This window comes from Solanum pennellii, chromosome 1 (genome assembly GCF_001406875.1).
Source record: "Solanum pennellii chromosome 1, SPENNV200".
Classification (NCBI taxonomy): Eukaryota; Viridiplantae; Streptophyta; class Magnoliopsida; order Solanales; family Solanaceae; genus Solanum; species Solanum pennellii.
Genome location: NC_028637.1, coordinates 24,083,735 through 24,107,443, shown reverse-complemented (window position 1 = coordinate 24,107,443; position 23,709 = coordinate 24,083,735). Strand labels below are relative to the sequence as shown.

The 23,709-nt window shown below is 33.4% G+C and overlaps 1 pseudogene; it reads right to left on the bottom strand.

The window, feature by feature from the left end:
- LOC107029226 overlaps positions 1-13,897 on the bottom strand; it is a 33,653-nt pseudogene extending 19,756 nt beyond the window's left edge.
- Between the last annotated feature and the right edge of the window lie 9,812 nt (positions 13,898-23,709).

Here is a 23,709-nt window from a genome sequence, read left to right as displayed (position 1 = left end):
CCAGTATCTCCTCCTCAACCTAGTCCCCAGTCTGATATGTTGTCCGATCATTTATTTGATGGAGATCTTCCAGAAAGAAAAACTCTAATCCAACATTCTAGCTACTAGTGAGAGTCTGGTTATCGAAAGTTTGGCATTGATGAGGGAATAAGCCTTACATGAAGGAGATGGTCATTTTATGGACGATGATATGGCTTTGGTAAGTATCCTTCATATGAGGCTACTGACACATGTCAGATGAAGATGATCATACTATTCAAGGGTTATTGCAAAATAGAGAGGTCCCTATTTCTGAAAAGGAGAAAGAAGAGGTTTTTGAAGAGAAATCTAAAAGGAGACCTTTTACTAGGTGTGACTCTAGGAAGTTGATGGGTGTTTCTATGAAAGCAAATGCAGCCTCCACTGCTAACAACAGAAAGAAAATAAAAGTGTCATTTTTTGAAATACCTTTTTTTGATGTCGTGAAGGTCTTTGGTGAAGAATTTTAAGAGGAACTTAGGCGAGAAATATCGGATGGAAGGAAAGAAAATCAAAAGGAGAAGGTTCACAAAGAAAAAAACTATAAACGCATCTAAACCACCTACGAGGAAAAAATGTAGATGGTAAAAAGAGCAAAGAAAAGGCTAGCAAAAGAAAATAGAGTCATCGAAAAGGAAAAGAGAAACCCCTGTGGTTGAACCAGAAATCTCTGACCAGGGACCTGGTCCTAAAGTGATTCTGGACGATGAAGGTACCAGCAAGTAGCCAATCATTGACAATCTACGTGTAAAAAGTGTTATGGCAGGAAGAATATTTGATATGGACATCATTCAGAAGCCTGGGATGGACTCACTACATGACATTGTGCTTACCTAGTCATGTTTGCAGTTATTTGATACTAAGTTTCCTATTCTTCATGAGGAAGAGGTGAACGACTTTTATTACAATATTGAGTTTTGTGAAAATGGCAATTCTAATTAAATGTTTCCAGAAAGGACCATTAAAATTCCGAATGTTGATTAAAAGGGACTTCACATAGTCCAGCTCCAAAGTCTTACAACTAGGTGTTGTAGAGATGGTCCACCTAGGTGCAAGAAGTTGCAAAGCCCACTCCAGTTCTTCCTATGATAATTGTATGGAGTAACAAATGTGCCAGACACCAAAAATATCGCTCACAAGTTGATCACAGCTTTCCTTCTTCCGACTTTCAGTATCTGAAATACCATCATACAATGCATACCACTATGCTGATGCTCGAATAATTAGAGGCTCGTGCTGAGAATCATACCGAGCCTGTGCAATTTTTGCTTATGCTCTTTGGTATAGTTTTAAAAACCCATCAAACAGTCAAAAACGAAAAGATGCGTATTCAAACAGGAATTCTGACGACACATATTGCCACCAGTCCATGCCCTTTATGTAGACATGATCCACCAAGGTACTTTGCTACTATAGCATCACACATTCAGTGATTCCCGGTCCTCCTCCTTTTTTGGTCCGACACTAAGTGTCATGCCACTAATGGAGCTCTATTTGTATTCACTTTTCCAGAGCATATGAACTTTCTACATACTTCTTTAATACCCTACAAGACTCGTTTTGGCAACACGAATATAGAAGACCACTCGGCTGTTTATTTATGTTTCTTCACTGTTCAAACTACTCTTGGTTGTCTTTTATTTCGTCGCTGATGTTATATACTTTAATTGTGTTAGTTTAATCTCTTTGAATTCCTCTATGTTCTTGCATAACTTTAGTATTGTCCATGTCTTTTCTATTTCAATTGGTCAAGTTATCAGTTGCATTAGTTATTATGGTTCGATCAAAGATTGAGATTTCTGCTTGTTTACTTTCATCCGTGCCGTCATAGGATGCTAAACCTTCACTTCTCTCATTATTTTTACTTCAGCAAACACTGATTAGAATCTACCAAAATTTGCAGTTCTGTCATTGTTTTTGCTACACGATATAGAAAGGTAGTAGAAGTTCTAGGTTGCTATAGTTGCTTCACCATTATATGTAGCTGTTATACAGATGCTGAAATTTGACTGAAATATGATATAAAATAATATCCTTACAATTTATCCTTATATTGATCACCAAACAACATGCCAAAGAGAGTGTAAGAATTATTGCTACAGCAGACTTGCTGTGTACTACTGTTAACCAAAAATGATCGACCTGCATATTTCTTCTCCACGTAATATTGAATTACCTAAATGCTTCTTACTTGTAATTTCCACATTAGTCACACTACTTGCAATATATATATATATATATATATATATATATATATATATATATATATATATATATATATATATATATATATATATATATATATATATATATATATATATATATATATATATATATATATATATATATATATATATATATATATATATATATATATATATATATATATATATATATATATATATATATATATATATATATATATATATATATATATATATATATATATATATATATATATATATATATATATATATATATATATATATATATATATATATATATATATATATATATATATATATATATATATATATATATATATATATATATATATATATATATATATATATATATATATATATATATATATATATATATATATATATATATATATATATATATATATATATATATATATATATATATATATATATATATATATATATATATATATATATATATATATATATATATATATATATATATATATATATATATATATATATATATATATATATATATATATATATATATATATATATATATATATATATATATATATATATATATATATATATATATATATATATATATATATATATATATATATATATATATATATATATATATATATATATATATATATATATATATATATATATATATATATATATATATATATATATATATATATATATATATATATATATATATATATATATATATATATATATATATATATATATATATATATATATATATATATATATATATATATATATATATATATATATATATATATATATATATATATATATATATATATATATATATATATATATATATATATATATATATATATATATATATATATATATATATATATATATATATATATATATATATATATATATATATATATATATATATATATATATATATATATATATATATATATATATATATATATATATATATATATATATATATATATATATATATATATATATATATATATATATATATATATATATATATATATATATATATATATATATATATATATATATATATATATATATATATATATATATATATATATATATATATATATATATATATATATATATATATATATATATATATATATATATATATATATATATATATATATATATATATATATATATATATATATATATATATATATATATATATATATATATATATATATATATATATATATATATATATATATATATATATATATATATATATATATATATATATATATATATATATATATATATATATATATATATATATATATATATATATATATATATATATATATATATATATATATATATATATATATATATATATATATATATATATATATATATATATATATATATATATATATATATATATATATATATATATATATATATATATATATATATATATATATATATATATATATATATATATATATATATATATATATATATATATATATATATATATATATATATATATATATATATATATATATATATATATATATATATATATATATATATATATATATATATATATATATATATATATATATATATATATATATATATATATATATATATATATATATATATATATATATATATATATATATATATATATATATATATATATATATATATATATATATATATATATATATATATATATATATATATATATATATATATATATATATATATATATATATATATATATATATATATATATATATATATATATATATATATATATATATATATATATATATATATATATATATATATATATATATATATATATATATATATATATATATATATATATATATATATATATATATATATATATATATATATATATATATATATATATATATATATATATATATATATATATATATATATATATATATATATATATATATATATATATATATATATATATATATATATATATATAATTTGAATTTTATCTATTGACATATTTCTTTTTTATTTCAGGGTGAATACATGTAACAATCCTAAAAAAAATCGAATAAATAGGTACTTAAGGTGATTTAATTATTATTTAAAAATCTGAAATTTTAAGGGCATATGGTCCTGTCACGTATTAATTAAAATAAATCAGATTTGTATTAATTTAATTAAATCCTATTTGACTAAGTCTTGAGTTAAGACTCCTAAACCTATGCTAACTCTCCTAATCACGTTTATCAACACTCCACGTTCAAAAGAAGAAAAAAACCTCTCTTGTTCTCTATGCCAAGAATAACGTGAAGAACAGAAAGTTCAACCAAGTTTCTTCACACTTGAAGAACTCACACGAATTTTAAAGAAAAACAACGTTAATCACACGTTAGGGCTACGGAGGTTTGTCCATCGAAGTGGTGTTGACATTTAGAGGGTTAGACGTGATTCTGGAGGAGGTTTGGGGCAGCAACATCAACGTTTGAACATCGATTAAGGTATGGGATTCTTCTCTCTTGGTCCCTTACCCAAGAGACCCCTTAAGGTTCAAGATATTCATTCCGAAAACTAGGGTTGTTCCCCGTTGCATGTCCCTGTCACTAGCTCCCATTGAATGTTAGGTTTGGTATGTTTGCTGGTACAAAGTAGGGATGAAATGTATTTTCGGGATGTTAATGTTTACGTATACATGTTCGAAATTATGTGAAAAAGTGATGTGTGTGTGTGTGGCAATGAAATTTGTCACTGTTTGGAGGTGTGCAAAGGCATGTTAATTTTGTATTTTCGGTGCTAAAATTGTGCATAATGTGATGTTTGTATGGTGTGTGAAGTTACTAAGTTTTAAGTGAAAAAACTTGATTAATATAATTACGAAACTACACCTAAGAATGCACTAAACGCTAGGTGAAACGCCCTAAGAAGCTAACCTATAAAGGTTGATGAAGGAAAGTTAAAAATTTTGAATAATATTCCTGCTTAGTGTACTTAATTTCGTTCAAAAAAAGAGATTGAAGTCTGGAAATTTTATTTATTTAAAGGAGGTGAGGCCACCATGATTTGAACATGTGACCTCACCCTTGGCCCTGTCTTGCGCTTGAGGATAAAAGAAAAAAGGGGCTGGGGCGGGAACGAACAAGCGACCTGGGGGAAGAGGAGGAGGAAAAAAAATTATTAAACAAATAAATGGGAGGCGTGGGATTCGAAACCACGACCTCCAGATAAGCGCAAAAGAAGGAAAGAAATAAGGAAATGAAAACGTGAGGCGTCGGAATCGATCCCACGACCTCAAGGTGGAAGAAGGGGAGAAATTAATTAAGAAAAAGAAGTGAGGCTCTGGGGATTCAATCTTACAACCTCACTGCCACTCGCCCCTTTTAAAATTTAAATAAAATGAACATAGAGGGGTTGTGGTGGTTTGAACCCACCACCTCAGCAAAATTAAAAGAAAAATAAGGGGGTTGTGGGGGTTCGAACCCACAACCTCCCTATTGTAGCGAATTTAATCCTAAAAATCAAAGGGGTTGTGGGGGATCAAACCCCCAACCCTTCGGTTAACTAAAAGTAAAATTAAAATAGAAAATTAATCCCTTCATGTAAATGTTGAGATTTAATTTAGAATTCTAATTAAAATAGAAAATTAATTTTTTCATGTAATATTGAGATTTAATTTAGAATTCTAATTAAAATAGAAAATTAATTCCTTCATGTAAATGTTGTGATTTGATTTAGAATTCTAATTAAACTAAAAGATTAGTTCTAATCCCTCTTATGTGTTATAGCACTAGTGCTGTCAGTATGGGGAAGAATCAGGTTCAACATAAGAGAACAAAGAACATTGATGTGAGACATCACTTTTGAGAGATAATGTTGAAAAGGGGAATATCATCTTGAAGTACTGTAGAACGGAGGATCAAATTGTTGATATCTTCACCAAAGCTCTTAGCAAGGACCAATTTGAGAGTAACGGGCTGAAGTTGGGAATAATGAATTTGAATTGACCCAATTACATCCAAAAGCATTCGCTTCTCGTGATGGCTATGACCTACAGAAAAGGTATCTTCATTACTGGTAATACATTGCTTGAGCAAGATCAAATTTCATACCTATTGCAGGTATGCATTCAGGAAAATTACAAAATCAAAGTATGGTCAAAACTATTCAGGAATCGAATTTCATTTGCAATAGTGGACCTGGTCCCTCTAAGGTTAGGACTCTCTACATTTCTTTTAAATTGCCTAAATGTAAACTGTTGAGATTTCCACTTGTCCGTCATCGGTTCTTATAACCGTAGTCCCATCGCTTAAATCCAAGTGACCCGTCCAGTCAAGGTACCTGACACACCGTTTCACTCTTTTTTATGCACCTTTTATTTCTCCTTCAACTATCATCTTCTAAAATATTCCTCTCCTAAAATCTCTCTCTCAAAACCCTAATCTCTCTCTATTCACTCTTTTCTTTATCTCTTATTGCCTCATTTCTTTCTTCCAAACAAATATGTCTCACTCCTAATCCTTTTCAAGGAAGATGCTTGAGACTGTGAATGAAATAAACCTTTTGTCTTTCCATATATCCTCATGTGATGTATCGCCATCTAAAATGTCAACCATTTCTCTGGTCAACATCGTCCAGGACCGTCCTCCAAATCCAGTTTCTCCCCTTGATGTGCATATCCCAGTATCTCCTCCTCAACCTAGTCCCCAGTTGGATATGTTGTCCGAACATTTATTTAAGGGATATCTTCCAGAAAGAAAAAACTCTAATCTAACATTCCTGCTACTAGTGAGAGTCTGGTTATCGAAAGTTTGGCATTGATGAAGGAATAAGCCTTACATGAAGGAGATGGTCATTTTGTGGACGATGATATGGGAAGAACTCAACTAGTGTTTGATAGAACTATATATTTTGGTAAGTATCCTTCATCTGAGGCTACTGACACATGTCAGATGAAGATGATCATACTATTAAAGGGTTACTGCAAAATAGAGAGGTCCCTATTTCTGAAAAGGAGAAAGAAAAGGTTTTTGAAGAGAAATCTAAAAGGAGACCTTTTACTAGGTCTGATTCTAGGAAGTTGATGAGTGATACTATGAAAACAAATGCAGCCTCCACTGCTAACCACAGAAAGAAAATAAAAGTGTCATTTTTTGAAATACCTTTTTTTGATGTCGTGGAGGTCTTTGGTGAAGAATTTTAAGAGGAACTTGGGCGAGAAATATCGGATGGAAGGAAAGCAAATCAAAAGGAGAAGGTTCATAAAAAAAACTATAAACGCATCTAAACCACCTACGAGGAAAAAAAGTAAATGGTAAAAAGAGCAAAGAAAAGGCTAGCAAAAGAAAATACAGTCATCGAAAAGGAAAAGAGAAACCCCTGTGGTTGAACCAGAAATCTCTGACCAGGGACCTGGTCCTAAAGTGATTCTAGACGATGAAGGTACCAGCAAGTAGCCAATCATTAACAATCTGCGTGTACAAAGTGTTATGGGAGGAAGAATATTTGATATGGACATCATTCAGAAGCCTGGGATGGACTTACTACATGACATCGTGCTTACCTAAATGCTAAGTTAAGTCCATAAACTAAGAATTGGCTCAAAGAAATCTATGAAATCATATCTTGAATAAATTGGCTATCTGGTTCCAATAAAGTTTGCTAAATCTATTTGGTCAAAATGAATATATTGTAATGGATAGGAACTTATGTAAATGATTAAAAGATTGTCTAAGGGTACATACATATGGAAATTTAAATATGACCATACGTAAAAATTGGCTTGTACCAAAAATAATGAATTTGCTAGTCTAACATCCCAAATCTTGAGCCAATACTAATCATATGTTATTCTTGTGTAGTAAGAGTATCAAATATATATTAATCACTTCTAAAGTAATATCAATGAATCCATAGCCAAGGTCATGACATTTATTGGGACAACTCCCAACATGCTCCACAAGATTGAACTATGAACACATGAAACTCATTGAAGTGTTCATCGTCCATAAACGAAGATATGAAGCTTCAAACTAAAGTAAGTAAGTAACGTGAGTTATAACATAATTAAAGGGATCTAAATTAAGTGACCAGAATGGGGTGTTAAAGGAAGTGAGACAAGTCTTACCTACACCAAATCTAATTTGTTAAAAGAATACTCACGAATGAAGGTGTTTGAATGTGTGAATTTAGTCTCATTAACACCTAAAGATGTTGATATGTAAGGATAATTCACATTCATAAAAATGTAAATTAAGGATGATATGAAAGAACAATTAACATTTCATCAATGTACAGTAAGGATGACCAGTCATCAATAGAGTAAGTAGATCTCAATCTAGAAGCAAGCCTCCATAATGCTTGAGTCAACACTAAAAGATTATGAAATGAACATTCACGTAAAATGGATGAGTAATTATGGAAAGCAAATGTGCTAATGCTAATGAATGTAGTGACAATATGATAAGAGGTTAATGTGAAAGATGAGAGCAATCTCAAACGAGCCTAAGTAATTGTTACCAAAACGTACTCACCTATGAGAGTGTAAATCTAATGAAGAGACCAATCTATATGTACACTCTAATGAAAGTATTGAGACTGATGTATACTTAATACTAATGATGAGATGAGAAATCATCTATTGAGCTATGATGTCCTCATTCTAGAAGCCAGCTTCTATGACGCATGAGTTGAATGAAATGGAACTTTATACTGAGCACCGATAGGCTAGGTATGAGGGGTGATGCCTTCTTTTGGGAAGGTCTGAGGTTCACGTAAACTCTCATGAGATGAGACTTACCGGCGTGTCAGGTATGGGTCTCCTTATATCTCCTAGTCTTCGAACCTATACTGCAAATATAAGGATCTGGCGGGGTTCAATCCCCATGTAAGCTAGCATGTTTAGGGTCACTTTAGCCGGTGATTCCACCTCTTTTCGGTGTGGGTAGACATTGGATTTCATGATTCCCGCATGATCTACGTCGGTTAAAGTTGGAGTTCCTCAAAGTATGAAAGATAATGAAATGAACGATACCGAAGGAGTTTGTGCAAGACAATCCCGAGGTGAAATCAGATTCAAGTAATGACATTAGGTTATTCTTGGTTATTGCACTACATGATCCGGAAGAGAGTCTTAAACTACATCCTAGGTATGAAGTACAAATGAACGAATGAAGCAGACTCTGTGTTTGCTAAAGAAGGCCCTCGGGTTGAGGTCCCATATGTTGGGCCCTCAATTGAGATGTCTTGTGCTACATCAACAATTCCAAAGTGTTGTGTATATGAAAAGTATAATATATAAAACATGGAAATAATGAAATTAATGGCATGATCAATATAGAATTGCTTATGAAAGGTAAGGATCATATAGTGTAAAGAATGACTCACTATAAGGTAGGGAAATCATTTTTTAGTCCTTGGATTACTTACATCGATTAATTGTGGTTATGGGACTACAATGAATCATTACCCTTGTAAGTAAAACATAGGACCAAAATAATTATTGAACTACAGAAAAAGAAGAAGAAAGAGACTTAAAATAATCTAAGTGTACATAGCTCTCGGCCTAAGAGGATCAAAAATCTCAAATCTTCGCCTGAGTTGTTCTAAAATTATGTTGATGATACTAACATTTTGTAATCATATTTAAAATGAGTTGTATGCTTTGAATGCATTAAAATACATTATATTCATACCACAATTCACAACTAACGAATTAGCAAAGTCTAATGACTTGAATTTACAGAAATGGCATGTTGCTTAGGAAGAGCTTTCATTGATCATCCATAGCTTTATGTGTATGTGTGCATACACCCATACATAGTAAAAGTGTTGTAATAACCCCCTACTATTTACTATTTTTATAGTGTAGGTCAGAGGACAGGTTGACGACACTTGCAGCGGTTTGGACTTCAGCGTTTCTCCAAACAATTTGGTAGGTCCTCATGATTTCGAGTATGTTACAAATTTAGTCTAGCATTAGTTTTAGACATAGCTAGTGTATGTTTTCCCTATCATTTCTTTCTCACCTTCATTTCAAAGCTTTCTAATAAGACCGTGTGTGGTAAACTATTTATGATATATTCATCTTCAGTTTCAAATTGATTCTGTATGTTAGATGGTTGTTCTCTTATGTTGAGCTTAGTATATGATGTATTAAGTTAATAATTATATGAAGTATGTGTATACTTCATACATATAAAAAGTTATAAATTTTCCGCAAATTTAACTAGATGAATCTGGTTAATGCAAGATAAAGCTTGTCTTCGACCTTTGAGAGGTCAACGACGTCGGTTGCGATATGGATTCCAGAATCCGGGTCATGACATCCAGGGATTCACATCTGAAGGCTGCAAAACGGATACTAAGGTATCTAAAGAAAACAGGGGACCTGGTCCTATTCTACCCAGCAGGTGATACTTCTTACCTGGTAGGTTTTGCAGATGCTGATTTTGCAGGTTATCAAGTCGAAGGGAATAGTACTTCTGGCATGGAACACTTTCTTGGATCCTCTCACATCTTATGGGGAACCAAGAAGCAAAATTCGGTGGCTCTTTCAAAAGCTGAAGCTAAATATGTGGTTGTTGCTTCCTGTTGTGCCAAACTTTTATTGTTCAAGCAACAGCTGCAGGATTTTTGAGTTCGTATACAAACCATTCCTCTTATGTGTGATAACACTAGTATTGTCTATATGGGGAAGAATCAGGTTCAACATAACAGAATAAAGCACATTGATGTGAGACATCACTTCCGAGAGATAATGTAGAAAAGGGGAATATAATCTTGAAGTACTGTAGAACAGAGGATCAAATTAATGATATCTTCACCAAAGCTCTTAACAAGGACCAATTTGAGAGCAATAGGCTAAAGTTGGAAATGATGAATTTGAATTAACCCAATCGCTTCCATTCGATTCTCGTGATGGCTATGACTTGCAGGGCAGATATCCTCATTACTAGTAATACATTGCTTGAGTAAGATCAAATATTGTACCTATTGCATGTATGCATTCAGGAAAATTACAAAAGCCAAGTATGGTCAGAACTATTCAGGAATTGAATTTCTTTTACAGTATTGGACCTAGTCCCTCTTAAGGTTATCACTCTCTACATTCCCTTAAAACTTAATAAATGTAAACCGTTGAGATTGCCACTTTTCAGTTAATGGTTCTTATGACCGTTATCATATTGCCTAAATCCAAGCGACACGTCCACTCGAGGTACCTAACACACCGTTTCACTCTTTTTTATACACATTTTATTTATCCTTCAACTATCATCTTTTGAATCTTCCTCTCCTAAAAGCTCTCTCTCAAAACCCTAATCTCTCTCTTTCTCTCCATTCACTCTTTTCTTTATCTCTTACTGCCTCATTTCTTTCTTCCAAAAGAGGATGTCTCACTTTTCATCCTCTTCAAGGAAGATCCTTGAGTCTTTGAATGAAATAGACCCTATGTCTTTCTATACATCCTCATGTGTTGTATCTCCATCTAAAATGTCGACCATTTCTCCAGTCAACATCATCCAAGACAGTCCTCCAAATCGAGTATCTCCCCTTGATCTAAATATCGATTATCTCATCATCAACCTAGTCCCAATATGATATGTTGTCCGGTCATTTATTTGAGGGAGATCTGCCAGAAAGCAAAAACTCTAAATCTAACATTCTGGCATCTAGTGAGAGTATGGTTATCGAAAGTTTGGCATTGATGAGAGAATAAGCCTTACATGAAGGATATGGTCATTTTATGGAAGATGATATGGGAGGAACTCAACCAGTGTTTGATAAAACTCAAGATTTTGGTAGGTATCCTTCATCTGAGTCTACTGACACAGATGAAGATGATCATCATATTTAATGGTTACTGCAAAATAGAGAGGTCCCTCTTTTGTAAAAAGGGATAGAAAAGGTTTTTGAAGAGAAATCCAAAAAGAGACCTTTTACTAGGTCTGACTCTAGGAAGGTAATGGGTAATGCTATGAAAGAAAATGCAGCCTCCACTGCTAACAACAAAAAGAAAGAACATTCAAAGTCTCTCAATTTTAAATACCTTTTTCTGCTGTCATGGAGGCTCTCTTGAATAATTTGAAGATGAACTTTTGCGAGGAATATCGAATGGAAGGAAAGAAAATCAAAAGGAGAAGGTTCATAAAGAAAGAAACAAAAAAACATCTAAACCACCTGCAAGCAAAAAAGTAGATGGTAAAAAGAGCAAGGGAAAGGCCAGTCAAAAGAAAAGAGAGTCATCGAAAGGAAGAGAGAAACTCCTATGGTTGAACCAGAAATATCTGACCAGGGACTTGGTCCCGAAGTTATTCTGGACGATGAAGGTACCAGCAAGTAGACAATCATTGACAATCTGCGTATACAAAGTGTTCTATGAGGAAGGATATTTAATATGGACATCATTCAGAAGCCTAGGATGGACTTACTACATGATTTCGTGCTTACCTAAAAATGGTTGCACTTATTTGATACAAAGTTTCCTATTTTTCATGAGAACGAGGTGCACGAGCTTAATTACAATATTGAGTTTTGTGAAGATGGTAGTATCAAATCCAGAGTGGGGGATCTAGGTGTGTATCTGAATGAGGAGATCCTTGGAAAAATTTTGAAGTCCCTCGAAAAGGGATTAGGTCTGTTGTTGGAAGGACTTGCTCTATAGAATTTGTAAAGGAATGATCCGAAATTCCCACAACTCGACGTGCTGGACTTCTGAAGAAACTAATGAAGGGTGAGTATCAGTAGGTGTTTGAATTTGTCAGCAAAGTTGTTCTCCGTCTAACAGAGAAGAGAATTTCTGCTACCACAACTGACCTATTCATCATGGAATCCTTGTGTAATTTCGAACCATTGGATCTCCTTGCACTTATGCTTGATCATATGTACAAGACAGTGATAGAACGAAAAGAAAAGCATGGAATGGGATATGGATATTTTCTGAGCAAAGTGTTTCTGTATCTGAACATCCCACTAGAGGCAGGGAAAGTACGGACAGTTAAGCAATCATTCGCTCAGAATACTCTAGTGGAATGCGAGTGCATCGAAGGGAAGGGAAATCCAATGAGCAAGGTATCCCAGCTGATAGCGGAGTAGGACCCCCAGACTTGAATATTTGGAAAAATTTGCTATCTATAAACAGACTGGAATATTTGGAAAAATTCCTCTGTTAAAGGATCCCCAGCAATTCTGAAATTCTTCAGTTACTCTATTCCATTCAACACCACTTTCCTCTTCAAATGCTACAAGAATCAGCAATTGACAATCCCGAGCTCGTTTAGGCATTTCTCTACAGCAACAAGGACATCCAAAGATTTGAGACAATTGTCAAAATACTCCTCAACTAGCTCAAACAATTCTTGATTGTTGCATATATCTTTCTTGGAATCCAATTTCTGATACATTTCCAAAAGGCATCGAAAGTGCTCTACCTTCAACCCCGTCATAAAGGGTATTGATAACGTGATTGTTTCGAGCTTGTAGATTGGTATCGAAGGATTGTAAGTCTGTGTCAACCCTGCACGCACCTTCATATGAATTCAGCTCAATTTTACACTGCAGATTGTCGATTGCAGCTGAAGTTTCACCAGGATTTTTGCTCATGTGTCCTCCCATATTTCTCTCAAAGCTCAAATTCAGTAAAAATATCTACACAAGCTGCAAGAATGCAAAATTTTAGAAATGTAATTTCACAACATAAAACTATGACAGATAGTCAGATACCCAAAACAAATTATCCTCTATTTTCAGCTAAACTCCCAATTCAAAAGGGAAATAATGGGATGGGAACAAAATAACAAACCAGAACATCACTTTCATACATATAAAATCAAACACAAAAACACAAGAAGCTGCAACAACTGAACCAAAAAAAAAACAGACAGAAAAAGACCTAAACTTTATCCCACAATAATCATACTTCATATATTCCCCAACACTGCAGCAACATATAAATCAAGACCACAAATGGGCAACTGAAATACATGTAAAACTTTCAAGATTTTCAGCTAAAATGAGAAGCTTTATTAACGAATCTGAGTTTGGAGAACAAAATAATAGGGTCCCACCCCCAAAACAATCATTTTCACAACATAACATAACATCAAATCAAAAACAAAACAAACAAGAAACAGCATCAACTGAATAAATATGAAGTACCCAGGAACAGAAAAAGATCCAAACTTTATCCAATAGATTCTTACTTCATATATTCCCCCAACTTATCAGTAAGAAATCGATCCAAGATCTCAATTGGGGTAACATAAAAATGCAATTTCCAGCTAAATTTTCAAGTTATGATGCTCTGTTCAAGAATGGGGTTTCTGAAAAATGAAAGTGGGGTAAAGAACACGTATTTATAAAAAGGAAAACACTCAAATATGTTATCGAACTTTCAGAAAAGACTCGTTTATGTCACCAATTAAAAGTTTGGTTAATTTATGTCACTATCGTTAAAGAAAATATTCATTCATGCCATTATTTTTTAACAATGGTTTTGCAAACCCAATTTTGACACGTGACCAATTATAATTGGTCACGTGTCAAAATTGGGTTTGCAAAACCACTGTTAAAAAATAATGGCATGAATGAGTCTTTTGTTTAACGGTAATGGCATAAATGAACCAAACTTTTAACTGATGATATAAATGAGCCTTTTCTGAAAATTTTAACGGCATATTTGAGTTGTTTCCCTTTATAAAGAAAAGAAGGGGGGGGGGGATAAAGATTAAAGGCTAGGGATAAAGGAAGAAGATTATAGAGAAATGAAAGTGTTAAGAGCCAAGTCAAATGGTTTGGGGGTTAACACAGAACAAATAGCTTGCACGTATGAGTTCAATTAAACAAAATTTGAGATGGAAAACATGGGTAGCAATGTTCTTTGTGGTTCAAGCTTAATTTTTCAATGTAGATAGATATGTATAAGAATTTCATAATAAATACAAAGAGAAAAGAATTTGTAAATGCTAGCTGAGTTAGTTCTAATTTAACGCGGAAAGCAAGGAAAAATGATGAAGGATACTGTCACACAGGAAGATTACTTCACCTAAATTTTGTGCAAGAGGTTAGCCCAATGTGATGGCAGTCAAGTTCACTCAACTCAGCCCCTTTCGCCCACTATTCTGCCTAATGTTCAAGGATGTTTTTTTTCTGTCTTAGATTATTTTTCAGAATTTCAACAACTAAATGAACACATAAATATACGGGAAAACTCAAAATTTATACTAATAATCAAAACCAATACAAAGGACTCACTCGTTGGAACAACAATTCTGTCCAACTTCGACTTCGACTTCGACGTAAGGCATAATCACAAGTCGATTGTTGCCTTAGACACCTTTTAAAAACCCTCAAGTTTTTTCTAAGTGTTATGGTGAAATTCCATACTTAATATTCCCTCTTTCACCTTTAGGATAGCATGTCTATCCTATTTTCTATGTCCAAAATGTCCAACACACAAGGCTATCCATTTATAGACCATGTGGCAGCCTTGTGTTTTACAATGCAAAGTGTTGTGACAATGTTAAACACTTGTCTAATAATCAGCCAACTAAATTATAATTCAGGTTATATCCTTAACTGATAAGAAGCATTCAAATTCGAATTCAAAAGCTATTACAAGATACAAATGAATCTAGACACAATGGGTTACAAAAAGCTAACCACCGCATTGCTTTGCATGCTTGGCTGACTGGATTTCGGCCCTTTGTTGCATTTTCCCACCATATTTTTGGATCTAATACAATGTACAAACGTATTATATTCATTATCTCATCAATGTCCACCCGAATTCACCCACACATTTTCCATGCCTGCGCACCAACAACGCCCTGTTGTTGCCTTGCTTTGGCCATGTTATCTTTTTATTCACTTGTGTCATTCCTTTTTTTTGTTGCTGCGTTTCATCAACATTTAGCTATTCTTTAATTTATCTCAGCTCAATTTTCCCGCATTTGACTAGACCATGTATTTTTCGCATGCAAACTTCACCCACAACAAATGTCTGTCAGCGTCCAAGCCATGTCATTGCATGTTGCCTTGCAAACATCCATTTCATCTTTTGACACTGACTTTCCAGCATTATTTGGTACCATTAGACCATGCTAACACTTTTCTCATACAACACATGATTTATTCCACCCCCACTTTGGTCCTTGACAAAGTCTTTCATGACAACTATTTGTCACCACCGTGCCTATATCGAGTAACTTTGTCAGGACCCTTACTGTAAGACCCCCAAAATGAGTTCGGGTGTCTAGAGCCTCACACGTGCCTATAAGATTTTTAACATTTTAATTAAGCGTTTTAAAGTATGCATGGGTGATTTGAAGTCATTTGGAAGTCAAACGTCAAGGGACGACCAAGACGTTTGACGACTAGTCACCAAGAGGACATAGGTAGTTTCACGTTCTTATATGTGAGTCATTGGCTTATGAAGTCCTTATATGAGTAATAATGATGTTTATAGGTAGTATGTTTAGTTTTATGAAGTTTAGATGTCAAACGTCTAAGACGTTCGAAAGTTAGCCCTTGAGATGTGCATGTGTGTGTCTTGAGTGTGCCTAGCATGTTTCGACGTGTTGCGAGTATTTGTATTCGGTGAAACTTATGTGGAAGGTCCTTTCATGTTAAGTTTTATATTTACTTTGGAAACTTCCGGGTACGACTACCCAAGGGCCCCGCAAGAGACCCTCAAGGAAGACCCAAAGACTGTCGAGACACTGCCTTAGCAATGTCAATCAACGAGTTCAGATGACGCCCCGTCAACGGGAGGCGGCGCTCAACTCTTAGACGTGTGATATAGCCTCCCAGAAAGAAGTTGCATTCGCAAACATCGGAGCAACAGGATAGCTCGTCGACGAAACGACGCCCCATCAACTATGCCCGTCGATGTAACCTACAACTCTAGTGCTTGCACGCTGCCTCATTAAGGAGTAAATTGGAAATTCACCCCACATGCTAACCTAACCCTAGTTCGTTTATTTTGTTATTTTTGGGTGTATTTAAGTGATCCAAAACGTGACAACCCCATTCCCAATTCAATTCACAAAAAATAGACTTCCCTCTCAAACCAAACTCTCTCTAGAACCTCCATTGAAGGTGAAACTCAAGAACAGCTTGGAGCTGGATTCCCATGGGTTATTCAAAAAATTTTAGGGGTATTCTTCTACATTAAGGTATGGTGATCCTTGATCTTTAGTTATTCTTCCGTCTAGATAGTTCCTTTCAATGTTTTCAATCCAAGTTCATGATCAAACTTCTTCTTCTTCAATCTAGCCATGGGTTCTTTCTCAAAACATTTTCAAAGGCTTAATCATGATGAATTTATGATAATGTACTGAATCTAAAGTGGATTTCAATCCAATTTCATGATGAACCCATGTCCGCTTAAATTCTCGTTTTAGCCTATGTATGGCCTTTGTGATCTTGATCATATATTAATAAAATTATGGTTCTATTATGTTGAATTGATTATATCTACTACCTAGTAGGTGTATTGATGATGAATTATATGTTGTTGGTCCAATGAGCATTGATTCATGAAGATTTGATCCCTACTTCCTATTGAATGTTAATGCATGTCCTTAACTGTAATCTCGATTAGTACATGATTGAAGGATTCGTTTATGTATAGAAAATTGTAGCTACTACCTTATATTGATGTTATTGATGAATTGTGGGTATGAATAATTCATGATAAAAGTAAGGGAGTCTTAGTAAGATTAATCTACATTCTTCTAACCTATAGAATTGATTACGTATGTACATAATGTGATCTCAATTCTAGGGTAGATGAAACATGAGTCAGAATTGATTATTATGTCTTTAGCTACTTCCCTAGATTGATATTATTGGTTAAATATGATTGATGATCAATGCAAGTGAAATTGGTTAATGATCTATGTCTCTTTACTTTCTAGTGTATAGGTGATGTAGTTTACTTGTTAGTAGCATGATCATATAGTGCTTATGCATGATTTAGTGTATTTTAAAGTATATATAAGCTACTTCCCTATACATGAATTGTTGATGAAAAGGGTGTATGGTTCAATGATAATCAAAGGTTGATGAATTGTTAAGAATGGCTCTTCCTCTCTACTTTCTTATAGTAATGATAGTTGATGAAGCCTTGTATGGCATTGTGTGATATGGTCAACTTATGGTGTCGGTGTTTACTTCATTGCCAATATATATATATATATATATATATGTGTGTGTGTGTGTGTGTGTGCGTGTGTGTGTGTGTGTGACTGTGTGTGTGTGTATGTGTGTGATGTGAACATGGCCTTGAAGGCAATTGTATTATGAATATATGGTGGTGATGGTCCCACTATGTGAATCCTATGTCTAGCTTCCTATTCTAGCTGTGATCTAGGTTGTACGGATAATGTTATGAGCATGTAAATGGCTATGTTAAGTTTATGTATAGTGCTGCCTATGATTGAAGGTCCTACTTGGTTTGCATGTAGTTGACTATAGTATAATGTTATATGTGAAGTAAAGTTAATATGGATGAATCATGACCTTGTAAGTCTTGAACAAATGTGTCTTATGATATGTTATTCCTCTAGGAGGTTATGTGATGTATCATTCTCTAGGATGACTTTATAAGTATACTAGTATGGGCAAGGGTATGGGACCTTGTCTATGCATTGCACATGTGTTCCTTGATAGGATAGTTCCTATGTTTGGTTTTCTATATACATGAATATGAATGCATGGTTATATTATAAATGTGGATAATGTCTTAATGTGTTTATATGAAAGAATTTCTCGTAAATATACTTATGCATTAATGTATGAAAATATATGACCTGAATGTGTTGTGTGAAGTTTTGCTCACATATAAGTAACACACACACATGTATGATAATCTAGTCAATGGAGGGGCCTTGAAAGTTGTGCTCAAGTGTACCCTAAACTAGATAGGTTCTTACATATTCTATGTCCATGTGAAAGGGTTTCTCTCATGATTTAGGTTGATGAACTTTCATCTAGGACCTATGTGCTAAGCATATGAGGAGTTAACTCTCCTAAGACTAATTTTATAAAGTAATGTTAATAAAGGCTTTTTTAATAAAAGGGAACTTAGCTTAGATCCGAGAGAACTTGAAGTTGAGGGTTCTCCCTTCCTATTGGAGGAAGGTAGGTCACCATAGTCCTCACGAGGTGGTTAGCCTCATAGCCCAAAGGGCATAGAGTGATGTTTCCATAGTGGATAACTACAATGCCCCATTTGGAATAAATAGGGTTTCCACATATACCTCCAAGTTCCATACCGTTTGCCACATAGCATCTAGCAAGTGATTTCACTTAGTATGCAAGTATGTGTTAATGTTCTACTTTGGCTATGTATAGCACCTCCCATTGGTGTAAGGCTCTACAACACCAAATTCCATATAGCACCCATGGTCTTAGTGTCGGTTAAGGCTATAGTTTCCCTAAAGTAAAATGTACAATGGAAGTAAAGTAAGAACCCTAACCAGGATAACCTAAGGGAAGGTTCTTTGTGTAGGTGGGGGTATGAGACTTCACCTATGAATTGCACAAGTAGCTCTTGAGGGAAGTCCTAGGAAGGTGTTCTAATGCATGTGACTATGTTTATGTTCCTTATGCATGACTTTGTAGTGTTGTCTACTTGTTGTGATGAAATGCATGGTATGAGTCTATATGAAGTGGTCTTATTGTATATGCATTATGTTGGTCTTAATGACTGTATGATAAAGGTCTGATTGGCATAAATGAAGCTCTCTATATTGCCTTGTTTAAGTATGAAATAAAGTGTTAAGGCTTGTGGTCTCATGATAGGTTTACTAAGTATGTGTGAGGTTATGCAGCTTCACATGTACATTGTACTAGTAGACTAACATTGGGATTGTGAGTAAGGTCTCGTAATGTTCTATGTGAAGTAAAATTAGAATAAGTGCAAAGTGAATAGAGTTCACTGTAATGTCCTTATGGTCATGACTTTGAATGTGTTTTGTAGTCTTCTATACTTCTATGATGGTATGTGTTGTCTTGTGTAGAATGTATGTATGATTTCCTAGTGGCCTTAAGGTGATGCATTTCACAAAGTATCACTAGAGGGTTAGTTGGAAGGTTAACAAATTAAGAATAAAAGATTTCATTGTAAGAGAAATTATGCTTACCTCAAAGTGGAGGTGCTTACTGTAAAATAGTCCTAAATTTCCTTAGATGCATTGTATGATTTTATATATGTATGACCATGAAGTATGCCTATATTAAGTATGTAAATGAGATAATGTTTATTTTATAAAGGTTTTATGAAGATTTTCTCAAAAAGGCATGAAGTATGATTTCAAGAAAAATGTCTCTTTTAAATGCATGTTTTTGCATGGTTGTCAGACTAAGTGCATTCTTGTACTAAATCCATTCTTCTCTACTTTTTACACAAAGTGTAGGTTATGGATGTTTAAAAGGATGTCTCTGTGTTGAAGAGCTTGTTATGTGTTTTCCAAGCTCAAGCAAAAGGAATCTTTAAGATTCAAGGATGTCCTATGTCAAGTTATGTTTTTAAGTCTTGTAATTATATACTTATGATTATGTTGTACGGGTCGTGTCCCTAATATACTCTAATGATGATGAGTCTAGGATGACAAAAAAAAATACTAGAGTCTAAGTATGTACATATGATAATTTATATATATGAAGTGATGTTTCTAGCATATGATGTGCTAAGAAAGTTTTAAATTTTCTGCTAATTTTACTATGACAATGCAATGAATCATAACTATGGGCTTGTATAAGACTTCCTAGAGGTCAAGTACGCCATGTTACTTCTAGGGGGTGCTCCCCGACCGTGACACTTACAGATTCCTAGTAAGAAGAGAAAATTGAAAGATAGGTATTCTGTAAGTCTTATATTAACTATCGGTGACAATATTGACCAAAAAACAAAGGCATTTAAATAGTTGATTAAGTTATGGGGACTCAACTAATATTTTCAAAACTTATAATCTTTTAATAAACACAAAACAACCCACACAACAAATAAATAATCTTTCCACTCCCTCTCTCTCCTCAAGCATGTTCTCCTCTCTCGTCTGCGCAGCAAAATTTCAAAATTAAAATTGCTTCGTTCTTCCATTTTGTTTCTCCGACAACTTTCAAATTCTGACGCCTAACTTTTGAGCTTCCAATTCATCTATTCTAACCAGCCAAGGGAACATCGATTTGTGGGTAAAGCTTTGTTATTTTAAAAAAAAAAAGTTAGGATTTTTAGTTCATTTGTTTTAAAAAAATACTGGAATGAACAAATCGGTGTTTTCCATTAAAAAACTAGAGCTTTTTAGCTTGAGTTTTATTTATTTATTTCATTCTTTTTAGTTTAAATGTTATCTTGGGCTATTTTATTATCACTTTTATGTAATATTTGTTGATTTTTGTAGTTTTAGTATTTGCTTTAGTGCAACTCTGGTCATTTTAGGTTGTTGGTTATATTGCTGCAGTTTTAATAAGTTTTGGTTGTTGGTTTAGTGTAGGTATTGCTACAAAAATTTTTAAGTTTTGATAGCTGATATAGTGCAGTTTTGCTACTAATTTGTGCATTTTTTTTTGTCATGTCTTGATGCAGTTTTGCTGCTAATTTATGCATTTATATATCTATTTTTAAGTCATATTTCCTCACAAATAACTACTTTTTAAGTCATTTTTAGGTTGACTTTTGGAAATATGAATATTTCTATATCTATTCTTACTGTTTAAGTCATTTTCTCATCAAATTGACAAAGCTAGATGATCCTATCCTAGTTTTATTGATAGTTTTTTTTGTTGACTGTGAGCGAATGCCCTTTCCTTATTTTTTCATTGGTTGAGTTTCTACAAGTATGATGTATAGATATAACAGAATATTGTCTATTGTACATTGTAATATAGATATCTATAGATTTGGGACCGTTTGATCTTTTAGAATTCAACGGCACAAACCTATAGATTGATTGACGAAAACTCTGATGTGGAGAATGATCCCGCCTATGTCCCCCCAACTATAAGGACATCCCCCACAACACCCCGGGCTACCCGGAATCAATCCAAGCAGGTGGTTCCCGACATAGTTACTGCCTCCCAGTCTAATGAGGAGGATACACTGATCGGGTCACCGACTGAGTCAGCTTCTAGTTCTGAGTCCGCCTATGATTCTAGCTCCGATATAGGCTTGAGTTCACATAATGAAGCCTCCTGGTCTGATGACGCCACTAGTGCAGGGGAAATTCCAATGCCACCAAACAACGACCTTGCCCTAATTGTGGAGGAATCAAATAGATGGTGCGTGGAAGGCGAATGGCAAATCTACCAGGATGCCAAAATGGTTGATGAAAAACAGAAGATGGCCCGACGTATTACTGAGGAGCACAGAGTCCTCAAGAGGAGCTTAGATACCATACCCGACATTCACATGCTTTTTCAGCGTCATAAATGTGAATAGATGGCTCGGATTCCAAGGACTTACAACGAGGAGAATGTGCGAAGCTCTATACCTCCTATGCTGCCACACTCTGTTGTTCCATCGGTATAAGGTCCAAGCCCACAGCCTAGGCCCCTCTCACTTCCACTCTAGTCTGAGGATTTTCGGCGGACATCTCGCACGACACCATCAACCGATTACTCTACGGTCCAGGCCCCATTTTGTCACTCAACATCAGTGAATTTGACTGCCGGTGGGACAATGTGTGAAGTGTAGCATTCCAGCAAAATGTCGAGCAGAGAGAGGCTGTCTTACTTTGGCTGGTAAAGTACATCGTTGTGGATGGAAAGAGTGCGGAGTGGGTTAGCACACTACACTTGGGTATTCGGAAGGCCACCTTGAATTTGTGGAGAAGATCTTCTGGCTATTGGTATGGAACAGGGTGTCATCCACTAAGGTTGACAATGCATTTACAAGGGATAGAGAGGTGATGGTTTCGACATTAGTAGCTGGGTTCGAGATCGACTTTGCCCGCATGCTGTTGGTAGAGATACATAAGAGGGCATTAAGGTCTACCATTACTCTACCCTTCCCGTGTTTGATCTTTTAGTTGTGCAGGGACTCTGCGGTGCCTATCTGGCATTGTGAAAAATTGGTATAGGCAACCGACACCCTTGACATCGGGTTTATTCGGGATGAGGCCAACGTAGCTGCCCCACGATGTGCTCCACAGATTGAGGTGCCGCAATTGGGACACTACTACAAAAATGATCTTTTGCAGCACTTATTTTGCGGCAATAAGAAAATGGCCGCTAATATATTTGTCTGAGGCAATATATTAGCGGATAATATATAATGGCCAGGAAAAAGTACACTGTTAGTGGCAATCCAAACAATAGCTGCTAAAGAACCTTTTTTTTTTTTCTAAACTATAACCTCCAACTTTCTCTAAATAATTTATTTTCCCACCATTCTCCAAATTCTGAAAAAAAAAATTCCTAGAATATAAAGAAAACATTACTA